The sequence below is a fragment of the Phoenix dactylifera genome, chromosome 7, assembly GCF_051530095.1.
Source record: "Phoenix dactylifera cultivar Ajwa chromosome 7, Ajwa_hap1_PhDact_Kaust_v1.1, whole genome shotgun sequence".
In the NCBI taxonomy this organism is placed as follows: domain Eukaryota; kingdom Viridiplantae; phylum Streptophyta; class Magnoliopsida; order Arecales; family Arecaceae; genus Phoenix; species Phoenix dactylifera.
In genome coordinates, this window is record NC_143196.1 from 29,679,462 (window position 1) to 29,687,807 (window position 8,346).

General features: G+C 38.8%; 1 pseudogene across 1 annotated transcript; it reads left to right on the top strand.

Annotated features, from left to right (window-relative positions):
• Positions 1-776: 776 nt before the first annotated feature.
• On the top strand, positions 777-3,633 carry LOC103703321 (F-box/kelch-repeat protein SKIP11 pseudogene; annotated as a pseudogene). Its single transcript, XR_015967472.2, has 2 exons — positions 777-1,106; positions 1,793-3,633. The product of XR_015967472.2 is annotated as an F-box/kelch-repeat protein SKIP11 pseudogene (transcript).
• Positions 3,634-8,346: the final 4,713 nt, after the last annotated feature.

An 8,346-nucleotide genomic window follows, 5' to 3' on the forward strand; every position in this document is an offset into this window, starting at 1 on the left:
CCCATTAACCTAATCCTTCTTTTCCATGGCTTCCCTCAGATCTAATAGGGTCGCACCATGAAGACTTGGAGGGGAAGGATATGAGCACCCTATGTAAGTCAACCTACAGCATGCTTATATAATTGTTTGTTTTGATCATAAGGATGTGATATTGTTTTATTTTATTAAATTGTAGTTTCATAAATTGTTTTATAGCTTTTGTAACAACTCGAGCTTATTATTTTGAGGCTTTCAACATTAACCATCTTTAGACTTACATTTCGATTTTTTAATTTCTAAATATTTAATATTATTTATATTATAAGTATTAGAAACAAAAGAGAAGTAACTCACAGAAAAATGATATAGACCATAACATATATGATACATATAATGTGGAGTGAATTGAAAATTTTCATATATAATTAAAGTCAAGATGCCTTTAATGACTTATATATCATGTGCATATGCTACTAGTAGTGTCTTTTCTTGCCATTGTAGACTTGTAGTCCTTCTTTTTTTTTTCCTTCCAAAAAATTGGTCTTGATTTGAATAAATGCAGGAAACTGACATTAACAAGAACCACGCCAATTTGTTTGGCCAAAATCCAATGAACTTGTTCTCATTTCTCCCCGTTCTCACGGGTGGTAACCCTAACCCACCTCCCGGACGGCCTGAGCACGGGGTGGGGGCGACCCATTTCCCCTAGCGTGCTCCTGCGGCACACCAGCATCACACTCGATATCTCATCCCCGTCCCCAAGTTATCGACAAATTGGCCAACCGGAGAAGTGCAAAAGAATAAAAAGAAAAGAAAAATTCTCTCCCCATATCGAACGTGATTCCAATGAAGAAAGAGAGGAATTACGAGCGTGAGGGAAACGAACTCTCAAACAGTCCTTTTTAACGAATATATAATAATAGAGGGGGGGGTGGAGCTAAAGAGCCGAATCGCTCCCCAAGGCCCGACGCGAAGCCCTCATCGGGCGAAGTCCGCAGAGGAGAATCCGGAGGACGAAGGGGAGGAGAGAGAAGGGAGAATGAGAGGATTTTGTGGAAATAATTTGGAAAAATAAACGGAAAAAAATTTGATTCCCAGTCGAGGCCAGCTTTCATCACAATCTTGCTGTAAGTTTTTAGGTTTTTCCTCGTTTATTCTTTTTTTTTTTTTTTTTTTTGAGCTCATGAGGTCGAGATCTCAATCCATTCCAGCTCGGGAAGGTATGGGAAGAAGAAGAAGAAAGTGATTTGTTGTGGTGGTCGTGCTGATTTTTGTCTCTTGGTGTGGGGATTTTGGTGGTAGATCTTTTTATGCCTTGCGATTGGTGGTGGAGGAATGAGACGTTCGGAGTTTTTGTCATTTTTGATGGAATTTGGGAGGTTTGGTGTTGGGAATTGGTCGTTCTAGGTTTTATTTGCTCCAAGTTTGCATTTTTCGGCGGCGACGTTCTTGTTTTGGTCCTTGGATATCTTTTTCTTTGGTTTTTCACCTGCATAGCTTTCGTTAGATGAATCTGATTTATTGAAAGTTTTGTTTTTATTCGAATGGATCTCCGATTTAGCTGCTGTGATTGGTGAATCTTTCCACGAACGCTGAAAGATTCAGTTTTTATGTTTTTTTTTCCTTTTCCAATCCATGAATGTGGTCTATAAGCAATGGTTTTTGATCTCTTTTTAGTGGATGATTTCATTTTCCTCCCTCCTTTTTCTCATGCTGATTTTGTTTTTTTTTTGTATGCTTGAATAAGAGATTTGATTTGGTTGCTAGCACTGATATTTCTTTTCCTTTTGCCTGTCCGATTGTGGATTTATAGCTTTGGGAGCTAGAAAGATTGATTTCAGCGGCTCTTTTGGAAGGGTGTTTGGATTTGTCATCTCAAGCTTCAATCTTGTTTTGGTTCTGGAGATATGTTGGAGGGCCAGTCCTGTTTGATCTCGAGGATGCTGCCTAGCTCCTGTGAGCAAGAATCCAAGTGGCTGTATATGACCTACCAGCTACTTGAGATCACAAACAACAAACGCCCACCTAGTGTGGAACCCGGGGAGCAAGATGAAGATGTGAAGAGTAAGAGGACAAAGTCGCTGAATCCCCAAGATCCTTCCCTTACCGAGGAAACGAAGCCCCCTGTTGATGAATCCGATCGTCAGGGCCATGGTGGTGGTGGGCAGCCCCCTGTTGATGAATCTGATCATCCCCAAGATCCTTCCCTTATTGAGGAAACGAAGCCCCCTGTTGATGAATCCTATTGTCAGGGCCACGGTGGTGGCGGGAAGCCTCCTGTTGATGAATCCGATCGTCAGGGCCATGGTGGTGGTGGGCAGCCCCCTGTTGATGAATCTGATCATCAGGGCCATGGTGGTGGTGGGCATTCTGATTCAAATTCTCTTATCAGTGCAATTGGCCGAGACAACTCTATAAACTGTCTTCTTCATTGTTCTCGATCTGATTATGGTGCCCTTGCATCCCTTAGCCGAAGCTTCCGTTCCCTGATCCGGAGTGGTGAGCTTTACAAGTTACGGCGGCAGAATGGGATCACTGAGCACTGGGTGTACTTCTCCTGCAGTGTCCTTGAGTGGGTAGCATATGACCCAAACCGTGAGCGCTGGATCACCCTCCCAAGGATGCCCCACAATGATTGCTTCATGTATGCAGATAAGGAGTCTCTTGCAGTGGGCACCGAGCTCCTTGTTTTTGGCAAGGAGATTACTTCTCATATAGTACTGAGATACAGCATTCTAACAAATTCTTGGTCTCCTGGTGTAGAGATGAACTCCCCTAGGTGCTTATTTGGATCTGCTAGCCTTGGGGAGAAGGCTATTGTAGCTGGTGGTACTGATGCTCAAGGTACTATATTGAACTCTGCAGAGCTCTATAATTCTGAAACACAAAAGTGGGAAACTCTTCCGAGCATGAATAAGCCGAGGAAGATGTGTTCAGGTGTCTTTATGGATGATAAATTCTATGTGATTGGAGGCATGGCGAGCAACATGGAGTTGCTAACGTGTGGAGAGGAGTATGATTTGGAGAAAGGCACCTGGAGGGTCATCCCAAACATGTCCTCAGGGCTCAATGGTGTGGCAGGTGCACCTCCACTCGTGGCGGTTGTTAATAATGAACTGTATGCTGCAGATTATGGAGAAAAGGAGGTGAGAAAATATGATAAGGAGAATAACTCTTGGGTTACTCTTGGTAGATTGCCTGAGAGGCCAGATTCAATGAATGGATGGGGGCTTGCATTTCGGGCATGCGGTGAACGACTCATAGTCATTGGAGGAGCAAGGGCAATGGGAGGAGGGACCATTGAGCTAAATTCTTGGATACCAAAAGAGGGCCCACCAGAATGGAACCTCATTGCAAGCAGACATTTAGGAAGCTTTGTGTATAATTGTGCTGTGATGGGCTGCTGATTTATTCTGATGCCTTATGTACTGCACATCTCCTTCCCTGGTGGAAGGATGTGCAAAATTGGTTTATTGGAGGGCATAAAATACTGATTCTGCCTAATGGGTAATCTCTGCCTTTTAGAATTTCTGAATTTACTCAAGATTCAATAGAACAGTCTCTTCTATGTAACTCCAGAGCTTTGTCTATTTGTTCTTTTTTCCAGTTTTACCATCATTTCATTTGCAATAGAAGAATTTAAAACTTCTGCCATTTTCTGTTAAGCATGGGAAATCTCGGTGGTATGGGATCATGCAGTACAGTGAAGCATTAATAATTTCTTGTATCAAACTTTCCTAAACTGCCTTTCTTGTTCAAGTTTGTTAGTTTCATTGTACCTTCATGTGATTTCATTATGGCTTCCTTTGCTTGAGGAAAATAAAATTGGTGTCAGGTTTCCTTGTGTCCTATTGCTACCATGGCATGCTTCCATTGCAGTTCTCGTCTGTCAACTGTAGCTAAATAATGATTAATTCCTATGGTTGCTTGGGGTTGGGTAATATTTGTTTGTACGGTTGCTTATATTTGTTTCATCAGCTAGTACATTTCCCATTCTGCTAACATTGTCAAATATTATGTAGTTACTGGCATTTAATCTGTCTAAATAAATTCAGATGGTTTCATTTCTTTTCTCCAGTTTCACATAGAAGTATTGCTCATTGTCTTTTTGATTGTGCATTGGGAATGGTCTTCTGAGCTACATATCTAGTTGTAACAGGTTGAGGGTGAGGATCTGTTAATTAAAAGAGATATAGTGAAGCGAAAACTGAAACCATTTTTTCCACTGAGTCAACACTTACCCTGCTGTAAAAATTCAGTCTCATTATATGGAAGATAAGTAGTAAGTTGTTCTGTAACCACTGCTGCCATTTGTTTTAGATGCTAAGCAGTATGGTTGTATGAACTGAGCTTATCTAGAATACCATGTAACTGAAACCTTACTGTTCCAAATGTGATCACCCTTCTGCTTCCTTTTAGTGAGGCATCCCCTTCCTGTTGTGTAGTCTGTATGGGTCCATTGCATCATGTCATTAAGAAAATCGCAATGTGGAATACTTTCTTTTTACAATGATTAAGATGCGCTTATCCGAAATATTGTGATAACTCATTTCATAGATTATCAGTGCTTCTCTTGTTACTCATGGCTGAATAGTTGAGTTGCATCTGTTTGAAGTGATTTATGTTCTTGTCGCTCATCCAACTTACTCAGGATTTGTTGTTTGAATGTCTAGACTCATCTGAACTTGTCTATTCTACTTGCCTGCCTCTCCCTCTCGGACGTTACATCAATTTATAATCTACTTACAGTTTGAGATTCTAATAGATTGTGCTGTGATGTTGAATGGCTTAGAGAAATTTAACCTTTTTCTATTGAGTGGTAGAAGTAAAAGGTTTAATCTTATTGCACTCGATGCATATGCGAATATACAATTTCTGGATAAAAAACAATATTAGGAAAGTTCCATTTAAACTCGGTATTCTGAATTGGAAGTTTGTAACGTTTTGATTTTAGTATTTAGTTCTTTCTAGTTTATATTTCCAATTTTTTATTAAAAGGTCTATGGTATTACAAACAATCAATTGTCTACAAGAAAACCCCCAAAAAGAACTCTACTCAGAATTGTAAGATGCACACAAGTTTACAAAGTACTTCTATTTATGACAGGGTTTAGAACACCTATCATTGTTGGATGTCTAAGGCTTCATACGAAGCTATACACTTCGCAAGGATATAGGCTAATTTCACCACACATAGAAAAAGACAACTATATATTATTAATTAAATTCGACAAATATCTTTTTTGTAAGGCTTGAAATCCGATGTTGGATTTTTTATTTTATTTTACAATGTCCTGTCAGCTCATCCGAGGAAGGAAATATATCATGGACTCTATCGATAAAGTTTCCTCTCATTCCCTTATCTGATAGAGGTGGTTATGGTCTTCTTACTGTCACATTCTATTGGAGTAAAATAAGCCAGTAGGTGTTGCCTATTGTAGTTCACCTAGGTTATAGGTCAGATTGATTTTTACCTTCATTTGATTTCTTGGACTTTTTTATGACACATCCAATGTGGTGATGAGGCTAATATTTTTTCTCATTATTTTCCTTCATAGCAAACATCAAGAGCCTATCATGATTTTTTTTCTTTTTTCTAAAAGTATATTGGAAGTAAATTATGGAGTTGAAGCGATGGAAATCAATGCCTGAGAAAATAATTGGGTTGTTATTGTCCTGTTCAACAATGATCAGAAGGACAGGGGAAAAGAGGTGTAGATCTAAGGATATTTAGATGGAAGCTTTCAAATTGAACTTGTGCTGCCAGTCAAGGATGTTATCAAAATGATTGGTGTACAAGACTTTTCAAAGTTGTCTGTCTCTATACTTATCATACTAATAATTGTAACTTGTTATGGCCTCAATCTGCATTTCTTGGGCATGAAGATTCTGGGATGTGTTAGATGTTTTGACTTGAATAGACATGAATTTTGTATTTTTGAGCTTAATTTAGTAGAAATAATTAATTTCTTTAATCATTTTTCTTCCTGGATATAACTGCTCTATCTGAATCTTTGAAAGTTCTCATTTTGATTGTTGTCAATCTCTTCATCTGTAACTATTGAAAAGAAAAATTCTTAAATTGCCACATTATGAATTAGGAGTGTGACATGCTGACAGCTCTACTTATGCTTTGGTCAAGAAAGGTTCACATCCATTTCAAACATAGGCTCACATCAGCCTTATTAAGTCAGATTGCAATATGAAGAAATGTAATGCTGTTTGAATATTCTTTCTTAATTAATGCATATAGAATGGCTAAACTGAAAATGGCTGTGAAAATGAGGACTATATTAGAAGTTGATGTAACATGAATGATAAGTTGCAGTGGTGTTAAATGTTTTGTACTGATCCAAAGTATCTTTTAATTTTTATACGAGAAGTTCTGGAAGTCTGATAATGGAAACATACTGAAAGTTATTTGCATTCACAAATTGCTGCAGTGATTAGTCGTTGCTAGCATTGAGCAACTCACACTGCACATTTAATTATTTCTTTGCTTGTCTAGGAAAATATGCTTTCCACGTCACTGTCACTATAATTGATGAAGTTGCTTTTCTTGGGATCTTACAAGTATGGATGGTAGAGTGGGAGAACAGAGGTTTGGTTTATTTTTGTTTGGTAGATTTTTTGACTTAGTTCAACGTTCATTAGATCTTTTCCACTTCTCCTGTTATGGTCATTTCTTGACATCAAGCCTGTGGATCAGCATGATCTTGAGCAACCGAATGCCTATGGTAAAAATAAAATAAAATTGCATCCTCTTTATTGGAATTAAAAATTTTTCTTTATCAGCTGTAATTGAACTCTGATTTTGTGCTTTACAATGAAGATCAAGAACACATCTTACTGTTTACTATTTCTTAGTAATTTTGCATAATTTCTTAAAAAGTTGGAGTGAAAGAGATTGTCTTAAGATGGGCTTTTAATTTGGTCAGCATCATCTTGTCGAGGTCTCTCTCGGAGACACTGCTCGTGTCCTGAAAACTTGTGGGTGGTGTTGGAACAGATATGTTCCATGCAGGCAAGCCTTTAATTTGGTCTGCATCATCTTGTCGAGGTCTCTCTCGAAGACACTGGTCTGTGTCTTGAAAACTTGTGGGTGGTGTTGGAACAGGTATGTTCTCTATAGGCCTTCAAATAGTTTGACCCTTCCTTTTGCATCGACTTGTTGTCTGTATCTTTTCCCCTTTCATTTGCATAGGCTTTCGTGAACTGCAGAAGTACCTAAAGAAAAAATTTCGGGCTGGTCCAATTAGGTCACAAGGACCAAGTTTTCCATGTTTTCATCTGGCTTAGCTCTGATATCATAGTCTATGGGGACATAATTGCAGGATATTACTGCTGTGGAGGGAAAAGATCCCCTTCCTGACAGGTTTCAGCCTTTCTTGACCATTCTCTTTAAGGTCACTCAACTTTCAGCTTGTTTAAAAGTTGACTTCTTGGATCATGGAAGTAAAACTTAACAGGCTTTTTCATAGAAGAGAATAAGTACACTCTTTTATGTGAGAGACCGGGGCATTTTGCAGCCTTGGATTAACCATCCATGACCTTTTATATCTGATAACTTTATTTTCTGGTAATTGCTACTTTCCTTTTCATCGATGGCGAGAAGAGTACGGTGACCATGCTGCTACCTCTGGCTTTTGTGATGATCAAATTGTACAAGAATACGACTGTCTATTTTTGCTCCTTTCTCTGAATGAGAGGATGGGTATATCATACAACACAAACTCCAGCTTTGAGATTTATCACATTGGTTTAAGATCACATATTTAGTTTGAGACATGCACTTCAAGACTGCATCTAGAAAGCAGGTGAGTTTTAAGCAAAATTATATTTAAGGCCATATTGACATGCTACTGGAAACTCTTTTGTGGGCAAAAGACATGTTACTCGACACTTGAAATGGTTCATTGTCCGACTAACTCAGGTTCTCCATCAAAAAATTAGGCTTGGATTGATCCAAGTATCTAATCCAACAAAAAGCCACTTTATGGTTGCTAGCAAGTCAGTGAAAGGTTAGGTGCAACCTCAGAAAAGTGTCTCCGGTTGAGCAGGTGTAATCTATGCTTGCAGTGACTCGAATGTATGACATGTGACCCATCCCCTGCTAATTCTCTTTCATAACATTATTTCCCCCTTAAGATGGAAGGACATACGTCACCCATCACCATCTTATTTTCCACCAACTGCATGGCACAACAAGCTTCTTAGAAATTATATGAACTCGACAACCATTTGATCGGATAAATGATGATGGAGAATGGGTCCAAATTGTTATGTCCAGTCCTTTTCTAGCCAAGTTCTCAATAATGGCATTGTTGCCATAATATGGTGCCCATTTATCTATTTGAATACACAAAG